This window comes from Theropithecus gelada, chromosome 17 (assembly GCF_003255815.1).
Source record: "Theropithecus gelada isolate Dixy chromosome 17, Tgel_1.0, whole genome shotgun sequence".
NCBI lineage: Eukaryota > Metazoa > Chordata > Mammalia > Primates > Cercopithecidae > Theropithecus > Theropithecus gelada.
Genome location: NC_037685.1, coordinates 74,896,717 through 74,916,454, shown reverse-complemented (window position 1 = coordinate 74,916,454; position 19,738 = coordinate 74,896,717). Strand labels below are relative to the sequence as shown.

Sequence of the window (19,738 nt, the reverse complement as noted above, 5' to 3'; positions counted from 1 at the left end):
CCTTCTTTTATTTTCTATGATTCTTCAACTCTCTGATTATAAAATCCAGCTTGTGTGCTCAACATAACACACAAATGTCAAATCTTCAAAGCTCAACATAACACACAAATGTCTTGGAACTCTTTTTTTTTTTTTTTGAGACGGAGTCTCGCTCTGTCGCCCAGGCTGGAGTGCAGTGGCCGGATCTCAGCTCACTGCAAGCTCCACCTCCCGGGTTCACGCCATTCTCCTGCCTCAGCCTCCCGAGTAGCTGGGACTACAGGCGTCCGCCACATCGCCCGGCTAGTTTTTTTTTTTGTATTTTTTAGTAGAGACGGGGTTTCACCGTGTTAGCCAGGATAGTCTCGATCTCCTGACCTCGTGATCCACCCGTCTCGGCCTCCCAAAGTGCTGGGATTACAGGCTTGAGCCACCGCGCCCGGCCATGTCTTGGAACTCTTATATGCCGTTCGCATAAACAGAAGACATGAATAGCAGACTCTCAATTGTAAGTCACATGAGTCCTGATATCAGTGTCTGGCTTCTGGGGCTTTCTTGTCAACTAACAAGGATTAAATAAACATGTCACACATTTTCTTAGTGAAATGAAAGGTTAAGCTTAAACTTTTAAGGCTGTTCCATTGACTGCATTTTGCACGATATAATTAAGTTTATTAAATGAGTGCCTATGTGCCTGGGCTACTGAATAGACATAGCAGCAGTTGGGAGAATGATATGACTCGAAAGTAGTATTGAAAACTGGCATTACAAGTTTCACTACATGAAACAGAAAATTAACAATATGTAATGGTTTTTGTGGGTTGAGCAGCAGCCAAGATGGCAAGGATGTCAGGTGTTGCCATGGATTCAAGAATTAGTTCATGAGTTCTGCTGACTTGATATCTATAATATTATTTATTTATTTTAATTAAACAACTATTTACTAAGCACTTGTTGTGGGCCAGGGTCAGAGTTAAGTGCTTTCTCACAAAGGTAACAAAACAGATATACTTCTTGACATGTTCAAGACCTATCAAGACCCATATCACTATGAAGTTCCCACAGCATTAGTTGAGAAAAGCAGGGAAATTACCATATGATTCAGCAATCCCACTCTTGGTATTTACTCAAAGGATTAAAAAGTTTGATATCTGCACTCCCATGTTTATTGCAGTACGACTAACAATTGCGAAGGTATGGAATCAACCTAAGTGTCCATCAGCAGACAAATGGACAAAGATAATGTGAGAATGAAATCCTGTCATATGCAGCAACATGGATGGAACTAGAGGTTATTATGGTAAGTGAAATAAGAACAGGCACAGAAAGACAGACGCTGCATGTTCTCACTCATATGTGGGAACTAAAAAAGTTAATTATATGGAGGTAGAGAGTAGAATGACAGATACCAGAATCCGGGAAGGCTGAGTGGGTGGGAGAGGGATAACGAGAGGCTGGTTAATGTGTACAAACATATAGTTAGGTAGAAGGGCTAAGTTTTAATATTCAGTAGCAGAATGGGGTAACTATAGTTAACAACAATGTATTATATATTTCAAAATAGCTAGAGAAGGGGACTTGAACTGTCCCCAACACATAGAGACGACAAATACTCAAGGTAATGGACACCCAGAATACTCTGATTTGATCATTACATGTAACAAAATATCACATGCACTCCATAAGAATGTACAAATATTTGTACCAATTTAAAACCACAAGAGCAGCATAGAGATCCTGTAGGCTGGGATTTCCCTGATGACGTGGACAAGGCACTTACTCTCTTAGTCTCACTTTCCACAATCATACAAGGACAGCAAGAGGATAACAGTACAACTGCCCTATCTGGCTTTCTCCCAGTGTCGGCGTGATGTACAAATGAGATAATCGATATGAGAATGCTTTGAAAATTGTAAAGCACTCATTTTATTTTCACCTTGCTATAGACAGAAATAATAATTTCCACCTATTCACCTCATACGGATGCTGTTGCTTCTTGACATTTATTGAACAACAACACTTTCTCTCTGATTTTACAAATAGAATTAGACAGAGTTCCTGCCCTGTGATTTTAAACTAGGCAGACATGCATGATAAAAAGATGAGAAAGACCGGGCGCGGTGGCTCACGCCTGTAATCCCAGCACTTTGGGAGGCCGAGGCGGGCGCATCACGAGGTCAGGACATGGAGACCATCCTTGCTAACATGGTGAAACCCCGTCTCTACTAAAAATACAAAAAACAAACAAAACAAAAAACAAAAAAACAAAAATTAGCCGGGCGTGGTGGCAGGCGCCTCTAGTCCCAGCTACTTGGGAGGCTGAGGCAGGAGAATGGTGTGAACCCGGGGGGCGGAGCTGACAGTGAGCCCAGATTGCACCACTGCACTCCAGCCTGGGCGACAGAGCGAGACCCGGTCTCAAAAAAAATAAATAAATAAATAAATAAAGATGAGAAAACATTCAAGGTAGACAGTATTTTGCGATGATCACTAATGTGTTTATAAAAGGCTTATGCATTTTTTAGATGGGAAGTGCTATGGGCATTTTTCATAGTTCTTAGGATATTTGCTTATTGTGAAAAATGATAACCTACATGATTTAAAACAAGAAGAAAAGAAAGATACAAGAGGATTGAAAAAAAATGAAATTGGACAGAATGAAAGAAAGAGGCATGGGGCAGGTGACACCAAAAAATGTATTGAACATCTTATTACATGCTTCAAATTACACTGAGTCCTAGATGGGGGGAACATTGATATAGGCATGAGATGAACAACAACTCACTTTGCAAGTGGACTGTTTGCTTTGCTCAGTAAACTATGCCAAGCAGTTCCACTATGATACTATTATTTAGCTTTGAAAATATTAATATTTAAAAATAGTAACAACTATAGTAATACCCCCAAATATGTTAGCATTTGTACAATGCCTCAGATTTTTCAAAATTTTTATGCAAACATTTTAATTTAATTGTCATAATAACTTTGTGGGATGAGCATAATCATTATATTTAATTTAGAGATGAAAAAGTTGGGACAGAAGTTGGCAAAATAATTTACTCAAAGTAAGACAGAGGAAGGAGACCCATGGCTTGAACCTAAGTTTTCTGATGTGAAGATATGTGCATTATTTATCTTCGTTTCACAAAAATAAATCAAGGGTCTAAAATAAAACAGTATCATAATACTACTTTCTTATGGAATAAAGACTGCTTTATTATGGCTGGGGAAAAAAGAAACTCTGGAAAATAAATTTAATAGAAAATTCAAAGCAAGAGTTGAATTTGGAAACATTTTCCCTCATACTCCTCATCTTAATCTAGTTCCAGAGTTTACGAATCAATTTTGTTGGCTTTCAAAGTGATGCAATCATTAGAAGGATTTTATAAAACGATTCTTCCAGGCTAACACTGCCTCCTTAAGGAATGTCACTGTGAGAGTTTAATTGTGGAGTGTGGTTCTGCGTATACATAGCACGTATTTCTTTCATATTTGTTAGGGTGCTCAAATGAGAGCCTTGATAGGATATTCATTAAAATGTTTAAAGCACTTATTTTATTGTTATACAGTAATAGGTAAGCATATGCAAAAATGATATCTAAAAAGTGAGTGAAAATGATTTTAGTGAAAAGTAAGACAAAGTCACAATTGACATTTCAATTTCAAGAATTAAATAGGATTCTAGTTAATTGTATTAATGACAAGACTAGACAAACAAAACACATACCCATTCAAATAATTAAGCACGGTTGTTAGCAAAAATTTGATGATTTCCTTGAAATCCAAGGAAAGAATTACTTTCTGGTCCAACAAAAGATTACTTCATGACCCCTTCGCCAAATTCAGGGTAAAAGATAACTCTCTCTCTCTCTCTCTCTCTCTCTCTCTCTCTCTCCCCACAATAGGAACAATATCTTTAACATTAACACGAGATCTTTTACTACAATAAGAACAAAATCTTGTTTCTCCTCTGATGGACTAGTATCTCCATTCTGGAATCCAAAATGTAAATGGTCTCACTAAAACAGCTGCTAAAAGCCAATTTCCATTTCTTTACTCTTTCATTTTTTTGTCCTATAATTGTCACAGAACAAAACTACCAAAATGTGTCAGAATAAAACCACAATCTGGAGTTTCTATAGCAGAAACTCTTTTGACGAGAAGAGTACTTGATTGATCTTCAGTGTCTGGCTTTAGGAAGGGCTGTGCATAAATACTTTTGAAAAAAACTATAAAGATCTTCAAAGACGACAATTCCATCATCTTTCTTATTAACTCATGTTGGGTACAATCACTTTCATTGCCAGGAAACTATACTTTGATTAAATCCCTCATGCCACAGATTAAGAAATATAAATATACAGACTGAATCTCTAAATTTGAAAATTTGACTCATAGAATGTTTTAGATATGGGAAGAACTTGAATTCACTTATTTCAAAAACTTGTGATTTTTATAATATGAAAGAAACTCACCAAATGTTTCTGGCTGGGTTATACAAAAGAGGCATCTCTTTAATGAGAGGACCTTCATGGTCTGGGGCTCGGTCCAGTTTTGTAGTTTTAAAAGTTGAGGAGTGGGCCAGGCACAGTGGCTCACACCTGTAATCCCAGCACTTTGGGAGGCTGAGGTGGGAGGATCACCTGAGGTCAGGAGTTCGAGACCAGCCTGGCCAACATGGTGAAGCCCTGTCTCTACTAAAAATACAAAAATTAGCTGGGCGTGGTGGCGTGCACCTGTAATCCCAGCTACTCGGGGGGCCGAGGCAGGAGAATCGCTTGAACCCGTCTGGTGGAGGTTGCAGCGAGCTGAAATTGTGCCACTGCACTCCAGCGTGGGCGACAGAGTGAGACTCCATCTCAAATAAATAAATAAATAAATACATATATACATACATAAAAGTTGAGGAGTGGTCTATCCCTGAGCAACGAAATCATGCTAACTAAAATCACAGGAAACTGATTTACAAACATGAGAATTGGTGTGACATGAGGGCTGGGGAGTTGAGCTGGAAGGAGGAAGGGCAGATGTACATATTTTCTGCTGGGCTGTTCTTGTACAGATATCAATGTGTCTGAAAAACAAAGTTCCAGTAGTACTTTATTTATTTAGAATGCAGCTTAGATACAGGAAGTTAGTAAAGAGAGAATTCATAATGAAATATAGATGTGCCTGAGTCTATGTAATGGAGTTCTCTTTTGAGCAGATAAGAATCTACAGTCAATTACACTGAGAGAAACAAGAAAAGCCAGCTGACATCTTGAAGAAGCACAGAGGAACCACACAGGTGACCTCCATGATCTATTTGGTAGAGGAGGAAGGTAAACTCTACATACCCCTGGTATCCCTTGGGGATCAATGAAAGTGGTTATATCTAAAATCAGTTAACGAGGGGTATGTCAATGTTAGGAAAGAAGGGAATGCTTCACATTGTCTCATTTCATCTTCATAGAAAGTCCTAAGAGATAGGTATTAAATAATCCTGATTTTCAGATAAGGATATCAAGGTTATGAAGTTTACCTAAGTTCACTTGTGATAGACCCATGATTCAAATCCAGCTCAATCTGATGGTAAATCTCATAATACTTTTACTTTTCCATGCTTGCCTATATTTCCATTAAATATTAATATTGATTCTGGTGATTCTGATTTGTGAATTAAAGGAACAACATACTTCATTTTAGTAGAACTGCCACCAAAGTAGTTACATTTAAAAATGTTTTGGTACTTATTTTCATTTTTAATCATTCTGGTTAAATATGGTTGTATAATATTCAAGACTGGTTTCTGATAATGCAGTCAAAGGAAATAGAAGTGGAGAGCCTCCATCTCTTTGGACTTTAAGCCAGGTATCACACATGAGAGGCATTCTGTATCCACTCGACTCTCACAAACTTGGTTCTGGATCCCTGGCCTCATCCTCTCAGTTCTAGAGTTTCTGTTTCTGCTCTCACCTCATTTTCCAGATTTAATGCTATAAACTTGGCATCTCTGAATAAAGACTTCAGTACCTCTTCCTGCCCAAGGTCACTTTTCAGCCCAAGGTGGACCTATTTAAATACATCTACAGCACCTAGCACACAAAAGAATCAAGGTAAGTGCTCCTGTGCAATTAGTTCACCTTTCCAGTTGCTAACATTCTCTAATTTGTTAAACATGATGACTCTCTCTTCAATGATTAATGCTAGAGACATAATACTAATTCTTTGATTCTTCTTTTGCAATTTAGTATTGACCAAAACTTTTCAATGCTTATTTTTATACCATGTATAGAGTTTCCAAGATACAGCTTGTCTCATGTGTCGCATTTTATTATCTCATTGTTTTCTTAGAAAAGACTTGCACATGAATAGTACTTAGAACTTCCATAATTTACAATGTAGTGTGTATATTCTATAGAGAACTTCTATAGATAATTAACCCCACCTTGTGTTCTCTCCCTCCCCTTCCTTCCTTTCTTCTTCTATCAGTTCTCTAGCTTTCATTTTAGGAGTGGCACTAGAATTCTGTCTCAGATTTGCAGAATGGGGTGGGCTGGGATTGAAGCTGTTTTACTTTCAGAACCCGTATCCCTCTATAAACTAGAAAATTGGCAAAATTATAAACACTGTTATACTTTTTATTAATAATGATACATTCCTGGGTAAACTAGCGCACATACTGAACTACAGAAGTAGAAAATTCTACTGGAATTTTAGCTATCATTTGCATTAATTGTTAAGGATTATTTACAGATTCTTCAAAGCAAAATAAAACAGATTTTCCAAAATTTGCCTGCAGAGCAATGGACATAAAACATGAATTCAAATAATTCACCACCTCTGGGCCAAGCTTCTGCAGAGCCAGTATGTAGATGGTCACTCCAATGAACACTCTGGTTACTTATTGAAATCAAGAATCTTTTCTGTTCTATCAGGGAATGCAGTACCAAATCCAAGGTTAGCACTGGACCTCATTTTGGGGGTAGAGGTTAAGTAATGCAAAGCACCCACAGAATGGCCAGAGGCCAAGGGCAGGGCTTGTGACTCCAGAACACGCTAGCATCAGCACAAGGTGAGATTAAGTTTTTAAAGGGCCATTAAAAGTATTAATTATTAAAAGTGGTAAAAGTGGGGAAATATAAAGAGAAGTTTCAAGGATGACCAGTGAAAATCCTGTTTTAAAGGACTTGCTGAGCGAACAGCCTATCTTGGAAAGAAGGTGTAGGAAAAGTTAAAAGAAACACATTTGAGACTTTTTGTGAAAGTGTTTAACTGTTTGTTTCTAAAATGGTAACATTAAAAATGGCTGAATCTTGACTTGAATGACTTTTTTTTATTTTTATTTTTTGAGATGGAGTCTTGCTGTCCCCCAGGCTGGAGTGCCATGGCATGATCTTGCCTCACTGCAACCTCTGCCTCCCGAGTTCAAGCGATTCTCCTGCCTCAGCCTCCCCAGTGGCTGGGATTACAGGCACATGCCACCATGTCCAGCTAATTTTTTGTATTTTTCTTAGAGACAGGGTTTCACCATGTTGGCCAGGCTGTTCTTGAACTCCTGACCTCAAGTGATCCACCTGCCTCAGCCTCCCAAAGTGCTGGGATTATAGGCATGAGCTACTGTGCCTGGCCAACCTGAATGACTTTTAACAAGAAGAATAAACATAGGCAATGAAAATGTCTGGAAGGGCATACACCAAAATAGTAATTGTAGTTGGTCCCTGAGAGGTAATACTATTGCTTTTTTTTTTTTTTGGAAACAGAGTTTCGCTGTGTTGCTTAGGCTGGAGTGCAGCAGCACGATCTCAGCTCACTGCAACCTCCGCCTCCCAGGTTCAAGCGATTCTTCTGCCTCAGCCTCCCAAGTAGCTGAGATTTCAGGCGCCCACCATCACACCCGGCTAATTTTTTATGTTTTTAGTAGAGACAGGGTTTTGCCATATTGCCCACGCTGGTCTCGAACTCCTGAGCTCAGGCAATAAACCCTCCTTGGCCTCTCAAAGTGCTAGGATTACAGGCGTGAGCCACCACGCCTAGCCAATCTTTTTCTTTATACATTTTTGTAGTGCCTATTTTTTCTCCATAAGCACACACACTACTTTTACAATTGGGATGTGGCAGGGAGGAGAGGACAGTGAACTATTTTTGTTTAAAAGAAAGACATTTTCACAGTTGGTATTAATCTGTAAAATGAATGTTTGCATAGTTAAATTAGCAGGGCAAAGCACCATTGGGGAGGCAGAATCTGTGTGACAGAAACAAAACAGAGACTAATTAAAAACAAATGAACACAAAGCTTGGGTTTGGTAACAGCAGCAGAATTTATAGAACTACAGCACCTCTAGAATTATGGAATCCACAATTTCCTGCATGTGTCAGTTTCTGCCAACTTTTGGTCGTCTGTGGTTTTCTTAAAATATCCTTGGAAGGGACTCCCAGGAAATCAGCTCAGTTCAACATTATAATAAAGATTTAAATAATTTCTACAGGAGCTTCCTATTCATGACTGTGTTCCAATTTTCTGCCACACACTTTTGATTTAGATCCAAGGTTTACAAAGATTTACTGAAGTCCTATAACACAACAAAGGGACTCTTTCTCATGTTACTTAATGCAAGCTTCTTAAGAAACTGATGAGGTAGGTGTTATTATCCACATTTCCCAGACGGGGACAAGTGAAGCTTAGAAAGTTTGGTGCCCAATCTCACACAGCAAGGCTGGGATTTGAACTCAGATCTTATGATTCAGTATCCTGTGTTATTTTAATGCTGTGCTAAGACCACCACTGGAAAAGTCAAAAGATAGCACTAATAGTCCTAGCTTCCCCATATGAAGCCTCTGGGGCCCATCGGGAGGCAGGTTATATAAAGCATTCAATACATGGATGGTTGGGCTTCAAACAGCTCTAATTAAGTAAATGGCTTTATGTCAATTCACTCTATAAGTGCTTTTTGACTCTTCATAATTTTGTCAGAAATTGAGTGAAGAAATTGTGTTTTTAAAAATTACATTAATTAAAAAGAATTCTGTGTTAATAAGTGGAAAGAAATTGAGAAAGTGAAAATTAAAAAAATTGTAAGGAGAGTAATAATAAAATGTTAAAATTATGCAAGAAGAGACTTCTGGGTTTTTGTAGACATACAAATTTCAAAACACTGTTCATGGGTTGCCCTATAAATTCTTGGATAGGTTAAATATAAGCTCTAGGATATTCCAACTTATTCCAGTCTGCCCAGGGATCCCCATGAAAGGTAATCCACAGCTGCCATTGCCCACATGGTCTATCTCTCCTTGTCAACTTCTTTATATCCTCAATCTAAAATTCACGCTACAGCAATAGACTAGCTTTTTACATTATATATGGTGTGATCATCTAAATGATTGATACTAGGGAATATGAATATGAAAATATGCATACATACATTGGCCACTGATAATCAATTATTACCTAAGTGGTTTATTTAACAAATAGCTTTATTAAGTTCTACTGGTAATTCAAATTGAAGTTTGTTGCACCTGGTCAAGTGATAAATTATACCTATGTTCACTTTTTTTGTCCTCAAGAATAATGATTACTAGACTGTAGGCTCCTTAAAGGAATAGATAGATCGTATTTTATACTTTATTGGTAACAAACACAGCTTGAAGAACAGAACTGATTATGAAGTAGGTACTCAAGAAATACTTGTTCGGTTTACTCAGTTGCTTATGCCTCTTCTTGGTGTTGACAATCAAATAAATTATTAGATTAAAAATAGAAGTGAGATTAGTAAATCTACCAATTCTTCCGTTTAGCTATAAAATGTCATGGTGCAATGAATCTATATTAGGCAGTAGCTCTTAACATGAGCTTCAGAGGAAGTTCCCTTAACTCCCTGAAATTTTATTTAAACATTTTTTATACATTAATATGTTCATTTTCCTGAAGAAAGGATCCATAGCTTTCTTCAGTTTCTTGGAAATATATAGCTCTATAAACGGTTAGAACCACTGATACCAGACATATCTACCTGCACCCCAAATGTCAGCAATGATGACTAAGAAAGAAAACCAGTCTTCTTTTGCTTAGTAAACTATAACAACATTTTTTTTCTCTGATTTTTTAACCTTCCTAAAAATGTCTGATCTCCAGTCAGAATTAAGTTTTCCTAAGTAGTATGTGGAATAAAGCAATGTTTAAAGACATGGATACAAATAGGATGACTTGAGGCTGCTTCTTGTTCCCGTACTATACTCTGGACTGAGTTGGTACTTTCTTTCCAGGTGCAGGTCAAGGTGTTTTTTATCATTTAAAACTGTAATGGACTAAGTGATCTGGGACCTCATTTTGAGGGAAATTACCTATATCCTTATGCGTGCCCACAGCCACTAAAATCAACAGCATTTCAGCTAACGGTCCCTGCCTTCTCACTTCAGAAAATTTGGGGCAACGGGCTGCTAGCATGTGGAGTTGACTTTGGAATCCATGGTACATCTCACAGTCTAAATGTATCAGTCTTTAAAAGTGGAAAGCTTTTTTTTTTTTATTTAGACTGACAAAACAGTTGTGATCAAATAAGTTTAGAGTGTTTCTCCACAGGCCCCATACCTTCACCATCCTGTGTTTCTAAGTTAATGATTGACTAGTTTACTGCACTGCTGCAAACTGAAAAAAACAGTTATGTTAAGGAACATTCCCTTTAGGAAGAAAAATAGAACTTTTACAAATATGCTACTGATTTTAAATCTGACTGATAACAACATATAAAAATGAACCTCTCAGCTGTACATTTTATTATTACCTAGTACTTAAGTAGCAGAAGGAACTATGGAGTCGATAGTGTATAATCCTAGTTGCTCCTCCAAACTTTTATGTTTAAGTTGGTCCGAAATACTATATATCTATGTTGTTATTCTTTCTTTCTATTGTTTACCTTTTAAGTTAACATACATTAACTAATTTATTTTTAAGTTAACATACATTAAGATTGCTATATGTTTACATTCTTATTTTTAAATATTGGCTTCTTATATTTATTATTATAAAGACAAGACTATCCCCTTTGGTGGTCATCAGAGAAGTTACAGCTTTATTAAGGTCTTTCTACCCACCAAGTAAGATGAGCACTTGGGAAGCTGTTGAAACTGTAGGGATTTCAACCTTCTGAAGGTTCACTGAAAATCACCTTGCAAAAAGCAGATGATTTTTCTCCTATTAATAGGAGAAAAGACATACAAAACTTATTTTCATGTGCGTAACCCAAGGGAATTGCAGGAGAATGACTGCTCAATAACCTAATGGGTTACACAGATACTCATACCCTTCTTCATAGGGGAAGAATAGAAAGGGAAATGTGGATGATTTTAAGGGGGAGAGTAAAGAATTTTTAGTGGAATTCAATGAGCTTGGTGAACATACAATGGCCTGGGATAAAGTCTGTTGGGCCCCAGAGCAGTGTGACAAAAGTATGTCCAGTTGTGTTGACAGTCTTCTATCTTTCTTCCTGTGATGTGAGTTAGATTAATAAACACTCAGAGAAGGCAAGTGTGTTCTTCTTTGGCAGGTCTGGTTTCTAGGTAGATGAAAGACCTTCAGAGAACAATTTCATCTTGTGCTTTGGGTGAGACAGAAGACTGACAGACAGGAGGCAGAGAGACCTTGAGGCTGCTTCTTCAGTCCAGCGTGTCAAAGTGCCATATTTTCTGGTATCAGTTTCTGAGCCCAACAAAACCCTAAAAGCAACTTTCCAAGGAAAATGAAGCTTTAAAATTGTTCTGGAAAATTCTGACTCATACCCATTCTATAGGTTGGCTGTCAAGGGTTCATTTTCGGTATCAGAATTTTTCTGCTGCTTCTGCAAGTTTTAGAGCTTCCTTTCAAGTGAAAAATTTAAATGTCTAAGCTTTCAACCTAAAAAAAAGCTCCAATATCACAACAAATGTCTTCTAAGAAGACTGTCAATTGAGTGAAGGTAGATAAATCAGGTAAAGGGACCCTCACTAGAGAACACACGGCACCCAAATAAATCCATTTTAATTTTCACTTTATTTCAGTTATACTTCACAGCTGTGGTATCATGAGTGGAGAGAGAAGCAGCTCATAGGCGAGCCTGAGTTCAAAGGAATTGAAATTTAGCACGGAATGCAAAATTGAAGACTTCTGCTTCTAAGAGGATGATTGTAGAAATCCCAAGGGTGAAGGATGTAGACTTGGTGCTACACCAGACAGCAGAATTAGCAGTCCGGGGTGACCCTGCACGTATTGGTCAGTGTCCACGAACACTACTCTTTACAGGAGAAAAATGCAGACCTGATAAGCTATTAGAAATGTGTATTTCTGGCCTGGTGCGGTGGTTCATACCTGTAATCTCAGCACTCTGGGAGGCCGAGGCAGGCGGATCACTTGAGGTCAGGAGTTGGAGACCAGTCTGGAAAATACAGTGAAACTCTGTCTCTACTAAAAACTTAAAAAAAAAAAAAAAAAAAATTAGCCGGGTGTGATGGCCAGTGCCTGTAATCCCAGCTACTAGGAGGCGAAGGCAGGATAATTTGCTTGAACCCGGGAGGCATAGGTTGCAGTGAGCCGAGATCGCGCCACTGCACTCCAGCCTGGGTGACAGAGCGAGGTTCCGTCTCAAAAAACAAAAAACAAAACAAAACAAAAGAATAGTGTATTTCTCCTAAAACTCTATTCCCCATCCTTCTGCTCTAGAAGGGACAGTATAAACTGCTCAGGAACAGTGACTTTCACATTTTGAGAGGTTAGATTCTGAGCTTTGGCCCCCTCACACCCAGGGGATCCCACTGGGGTCCCTGCAGAGTGCTTCTGCATGCACCCTTTCTTAAGGGTGCACAGTGGATAAGTATTATTTTCTCTCTTTGCACTAGGGTTCTGACCGCCAGGGGGGAAAATAGCCACACACAGGGAAATGGCATAAGTTAAAATCAAGCAAGCCTAGTGGGGTGGTAATGACTTTCCCAGCATCCAAGTCTTTGCCTTCAGGTTATGTGAAGCTAGAAAACAATGCCATTCATTCAACATTTACAGGGAACTCACAAAGTACAGGGTACTATGCTAAGCACCGGAGGCATGCAAAAGTGTGCAAAACACAATCCCTGCCCGAAGGATTCCTGCCAGGAAGGGTATTTCGCGTATTACCCAGACCTTACAACCCTTGAAGAAATGCTGGTGTGAATGAAATCCCACTCAGAATTTAAAATAAGCAAGGAAAAGTATACTACTAGGACAATGTATCTTTTAAGAGGCAGAGAATGTAAATGTGCTTTAAACATTTATTTCTAAAGTATTACAATGTAGTTGGGATGAAGGAGGAGCGGGGGATGTGGATGTATGGGCGGGGTGGGGGGGGGGGGTGGGGGGAGCGGTTCTTGGAAGAGCCTGACTTGAAGGAGGCACTGCCTGGTTGCCTGCACAGCTAAGTTGAATCCTAACAAAGAGGAGGCCGGCACTCTTATCTGGGAAGTGGATAACTTTGAGAAAAAGTAGCCTCCAAGGAGGAAAAAAAGGCAACATGTCACCTGGGGTTAGGATCCCCTCACCCTTACCAACCTGCATGCTGATCGCACCCCGGCCGAGCCCCTCTGGGCCGCACACCCTGCATCCCCTGCCCAGGCCGCGCGGCCCAATTCCACCTTCTACCCCAAGCTCACAACCCTGGCACACACCCGCTCCAGCCTGGAGTCGGCCACGTGCGCCCGGGTTCTCCTCTTGGCCCTTCAGCGGACCCGGCGCCTCCAAGGTCGCCGTAGCAACCGTGCGGTCCCTCTCTCGGTTCCCCCGCTCCTAGTAGAGCAGTCCGGACCGCGGCGGCGGTGGCGGGAGCGAGCGGCCTCGGCCCCTCCCGAGAGGGGGCAGCGCGACCGTGGGCTGCGGGCGCCGCCTCTGCTGCATCGGTGGCTGCGCGCTCCGCTCGGCTCTGCCAGGCTGGGATCCGGAGCCCTAGCGCGCCTAGCTGACTTCCCCTCCTCCTCTGCTGCCGCCCGGTGGGCAGCTTCTCCAAGCGAGACGCGCGTTCGATCCTCCTTCCCAGCGTTTACGGATTTCCGGGGGCGCAGAATTTTGCCTCGGTCCCTACGAGCATCTCTCGGCCTCTCTCCCCCTCCCCTCGCGACTCCCCCACCCCGTGGGCGCGCGCGCACCCATACACTCACACTCGCAGGCGCGCGTGCGCACGCCCGCGCGCTTCCAGCCGCGGAGTCTCCAGCGCCCCTCAGCAGATCCCCGCTCTCCCGGGCGCCGCTACTCACACAGGCTTCCAGCCGCCACGGGGCGTCCTCTGTCTGCTGCAGCGGCGTCGGCGGCGGCGGCGGCGGAGGGAAAGGCGACTGCAGCCCGGCCGCGTCTCCCAGCTCCGTGCCCGGGACAGAGTCCGGGAGAAGCAAAGAAGGAGGAGGACGCCGAGGCTAGGAGGAGCCGCGCCGCGCCCGGCGCCCCACTCCGCGCGGCGGGTTGCCTCCGCTCCCCATACGGCGGCCCCAGGTAAGCAGCTCCGGGGCCCGCAACATCCCTGGGGCGTCCGGGCTCCGAGCCTGGGTCCTCTGGTTTCGCCCCCGCCTCGGCACCTGGATCTAGACTGGGAGGGGAGTGGGCGAGGGGGGAGGGGAGTGGAGCTAGAGGTGAGGCTGGTAAGGAGGAGTGCGTGGACGCGTGGGGGCTTCGGTGCAGCCCTCACGCTCTTCCCTGCCGTGCCCCGGCTCAAGCTCCGTCACTTTTACGAGCTCGGGGGTGCCCAGCGCCCCAGACAGCTGTTCCCCGATCTCCCCGCCGCCCGCCAGCCAGTGTCGGCTCCGGGCTCCGCGCCCGCCGCGCGCCAGTCACCACCCCTGCACCTTGGACAGCGCACCCCGCACCCGTCTCCCCCGGCGGGCGTCGCCCCCGGGACCCGGTCCTGCCCGCACAGTGCTCCCGCTGCCCTCTTTCAGGTTGTCACCCTCCCGCTCTGCATCCCTTCTCCTCCAGCCTTGGCGGATTCTGCTTTGCTGCGGGCCGGAAACTTTCCTCCCCGCCTCGTCTGCACTGGGTACTATTGTTGTTATTTGTGACTGTCCCCTCTCATGGGGAGCTCGGACACCTTGGACAGGTCTTCCTCGGCGGGAGCGCCGAGGTAAAGGAGGCAGTGGGGCACCTGGACTCGGCAGCTGCCAGGGTTCAGAGCCCGCGCCTCGGCCGCTGGACGCCGGCCGCCTCCCCGCCTCTCCGCCTCTCCGGACCCGACACGTGCGAGCCTCCCACGGACGCGGCCCCTCCCAGACCACCCCACGTCCTCCCCCTGCACGGCCACAGCCACCCCATAGGTTGGACACCCGGGGCTCGCGGGTCCTGATTGGTTGAAGGCGTAACCCCGCCCCCTTTCGGAGGGGGGTGGTTCTGGAGTGTTGTGGTTGTCATCCCGCGGCGAGCACATGGGGAAAGTGGGGTCGACAGGTGGGCAAGCCCAGCTCTGTGGAATCACTGCGTCTCACTGTATAGCCACTGAGCCACGCTCCTTCACCCAGATACACTCCTGCTTCTATCCTTTTCTCTCCCTCAATCTTTCACTGCTGTAACATTACATGAAAAAAGACACTGGCAGTGTAATCCTAATTTTGTTAAGATTGCATTTGTTTGGTGGTAGCAATTTTTAAAAGCAGACCCAGGAGAATGCAGGAAATACGTGCGTATGGAGAGGTTCCTGGCCAACTGGGCTGCAGATTTGAGTCTGGTGGTTTGGAGAAAATAATGAAAGGTGATTAAGGGATCTGAAGAGGGTGGAGAAAGTGGGAAGGAAATTGATTCCTGGAGGAGAGACACAGGTGAGCGAGCTTGGAAAGCTGAGAGAGGAAGAAGTGGGTCATTTGTGGGGTGAGATGTGAGGGAGAAACCTGGTGGGCCCTCTCGAGAGGCGGGTGCGTGCTGTTGGAGACGGCTCTGTCAAGCAAAGTGGTAACATTTGCTGGTACTCAGCTCATGGTTAACACACTCTGCTTTTGTTTTGCTAGCGTTGCCACTTTGATAGAGACTTTATATTAATAATGTCTATCCATGTAATGGATATTGCTTATTCCAGTTTCTTGTAATATACAGATTTGAAAGTGATAATGAGTTTGAAAAAGTGAAAGGCCTCTTGGAGGGGATGCATTAAATAGTTGAAGTGCTTTCGGAATATTGTGAGGGAAGACGGATGAGCATTGCATAAAATACAGATTGTTCTGGCATTATTTAGAGCCTTTAAACAAATATATGTGTACGTATAAATGATACTGATTTCTCTTCATTTCAAAGCGTGATTGCCTCTAGCATTTTCCAGCTTTAATTCCTTCAGGCTGTTTTGATGTTGTGTCTGTACATCTAAGAATATTGTCATTCTTATCTTTAAGAAGCCTTGTCAATGCAAAACAAACAGCAACTGATGCAAGTTAATGTTGACAACTTTATATTGAGTACACTGTGTGTTATTTTATTTGTAAGCTACTGAAATATGCAAGAGTAACATAGCGTGACTGTTGTTCCCCAGGGACCCATATCAAAACAAAGTGGGGAATCACATGAGGCTATTCCAGGGAGAACAATTCAATTATTTTTAAGATGAATAAAATTTAAGATTATTGGTTGTAAACAGCAACACTCTTTGAATTATCTTTGTACACATTGGTAGCATGTGATAATAAAACAATATATTAAATGTATTACATGATTCTAGAGTAGATGGTAAAGGCTTTTCATTATTATTATTTTTTATATAAGTAGACAGAATTGCTTTTCTGACTGGAGGACCTCCTGTTCAAGAAACAGGATTTGATATATGGGACAAATGGGAAGTTATTGCTATTGTTAAGAAAATGATTCTGTGTTTTTGTTTCTCTAGTTCATACCTTGATTTCCCTAAGGGATTTAGATTCAAGTTGTGGGCCTATTAAATTTAGATGGGTTTGTATGTAGGAGAATGTATATAATCACATATGCATACATGCAAAATATTTGTATGTGTATCAGCACACAGTTGTATATTTTTACACATAATTTTAGACTACATTCAGTGTATTTATTCATATATATGTTATTGTCATCCTTAGAATTTTTTCTCATTTCTTTTTGTCCAAAAGGTGGCCCTGTTTTAAACTGTAGAAAGCATTATCACCAGTAGAATTGGCCAATAGATCATGGAAACAGACAATAGTATTTTGTTGCCTGGCAACCACCTACTGTGAATGAAAAACAAAGCAGTGACAGCTGCTTCCACATCCTGATACTCACATTGTAGCTCAGGCATTGCAACCCTCCAAATGAGACAGATCCACTAAGTTTCATTTGAGTAAGATGAAGCTGGTTTTTTTTTTTTTTTTTTGATGTTTTTTAAGGAATATTAAATGTTTTATTATAATACGAATTATTGTGGGATGAAATGAAGCATCTAACTTCAATTGCCCTCTTAAGCCTAGTATAAACTGAAAAATGCAAGTTTGAGAGGATTGTTTAGACCCTTCTCATTCTTCCCTTTTTAGTCATTAAGCATTGTAAGCACATTTTCTGCTGCTGCCAGGTGCTCTTAGGATATTACAAAAACTTGGGTTTTCTATGATACCTAAATAGAAGGCACGATTTTACTGCTAGGAATGAAGTAGAGACTGAGGCTCTAGCCTAACCCTTTAGTATGGAGGAACACTGAGGCATAGTGAGATTATGTGACACAACCCTGGTGACAGACCCAGTCTCAGGATGTCTTCCACTGGGTCACACTTGACCATTTCCCCCCTCATTTCTCTCCTTTATTATTCTTTCTTGGTTTTTTATTTACATAACATTTGCAACCAAGACTTTTATCTTTATAAAAATGGAATATTGTAATTTCTAATACTGTACTTAGAAAATACAATAACATTTGAGAGTAAAAATTCAACATTGACACGCTAGGCTACATTGTGGTCTTAGATGCATTGTGTACAATATATTGTGCCTTGAATCTCTAAAAGTCCTGTGATTCCTGCCTCTTTCTGTAAACTGGGAAGCCCAGTCCCTTGCTTTGGTAGTTGTCTATGGCTTTGGGCAGTCTTTAATAATCCCTTATTCTGTGTGAATTTTCAACAGGGATGAGATTCAAGATTGTGTTGGTCAGTTTGTATACCTGTACATTATAGCTAATTAATCAATCACTCATTACAATCTCCTATCCTACAATGCAGTAGACATACTGTTGGTGTAGTGATCCGGGCTCATTAAAGTTCATGGGGTGCCTGTGTCCCTGCATAATATTTGTTTCAGTCTTTTATCAAAACCCTCTTGCCAAAGGTGTTACCTAATGCTTGTTAGTGGAAGATGAGTCATCCATCTCTGAGAGAGGTGATAGTGCAGATTGTTTCTTAGTGCTCAAATGATAATGGATTATTGGATGGAAAACTTCGATCATATATGCATTATTAGTCATTTCTTCTAAACTTAGGAAATACATTGTGTGTGTAATACATTTTGAGGCTCCGTGTGCTATTTTAAATAATCTGTATTCCATTGTTTATTATTTATGACAAAAGTAAGCATTTAACTTTAATACAATTCCTTAAGTGGAAAACCTTGATGTTGACTGACTGGAGAAACAATGTAGTGACAGTATTAAGTGCCATTAGAGAGTCCTTTTCACTAGAAAAGACTTACGTTAGTAGATTTGTGGAGGGGAATAAATGGATTTACAGCATGTTAAACCTAGTTTTAGAAGCCTGCTATTAACTTGTTCTAGCGAGAAGGATTTTCCAAAAGAATAATAATTTGGCAAATTTCAAGTGAACTTCACTTTTAAAAAATGTATTTTCCACTGTCTGGATATAATTTGTCTAGGAGAAAGTACCTGTTTCAGATCTACTAGGATGAATCTGAATTTCAAGGTTAGGTTTCTTAAAAAAATTTCTGAACTATTTCTGCATCCACTTGCATAGTGTGATGTTAAATATTCTTTAGTTCATACATTTAATTTAACCTACTGGAATCTTGAGATTTAAATTAGCTTCCCTCTCCTATTTTCATGTGCAAGATAATTGTGTGTATGTGCAAACACACACAATACTTATATTTTTTTCTTTTTGTCACTTTTCATTCCTATGATAGAATATCAGAGGGCCTGATTTGTGTTTCTTTCATACAGTAAAGAGCTTTAAACAAGAGGTATTTATGTTTTCAATTTTGTTATGTCAGCTTCTGCTATTACAACCTGTAAACTCTTACCCACCCAAATGGGATGATTGCTAAAAATAAGCAAACAAATAAATATATAAGCAGCATTCTATTTGCTACCCTCCAGGATAGCCAGGAAGACATATTTTCTCACTCTTAGGTACACATATACTTCCACATACACATACAGTTTCAGGTCCTACAGACTCTTATTTAAATAGTGGATAAGGCCGGGTGCAGTGGCTGACTCCTGTAATCCCAGCACTTTGGGAGGCTGAGGCGGGCAGACCACCTGAGGTGGGGAGTTCAAGACCAGCCTGACCGACATGGAGAAACCCTGTCTCTACTAAAAATACAAAATTAGCCGGGGTGGTGGCGCATGCCTGTGATCCCAGCTACTTGGGAGGCTGAGGCAGGAGTATCACTTGAACCTGGGAGGCGGAGGTTGCGGTGAGCTGAGATTGCGTCACTGCACTCCAGTCTGGGCGACAAGAGTGAAACTCTGTCTCAAAAAAAAAAAAAAAAAAAAAAAAAGAAAAAAAGAAAGGTGGACAAAAGTAGTTTTTGATTGGGAGAACTGTGTATGGTAGTTTTTCAAGTAAAAATAATATATTCAGATTTTTAGAAATGTAGCAGCATAGG

General features: G+C 41.3%; 1 protein-coding gene across 10 annotated transcripts in view; it reads left to right on the top strand.

Annotated features, from left to right (window-relative positions):
• Positions 1-14,099: 14,099 nt before the first annotated feature.
• Positions 14,100-19,738, top strand: part of ENOX1 (ecto-NOX disulfide-thiol exchanger 1) — a 585,101-nt gene continuing 579,462 nt past the window's right edge. For all 10 annotated transcript variants that reach the window (XM_025364772.1, XM_025364776.1, XM_025364770.1 and 7 more), the window contains exon 1: positions 14,100-14,437. The gene's annotated coding sequence lies outside the window, so the exon portion shown is untranslated. The remainder of the gene's footprint in view (positions 14,438-19,738) is intronic.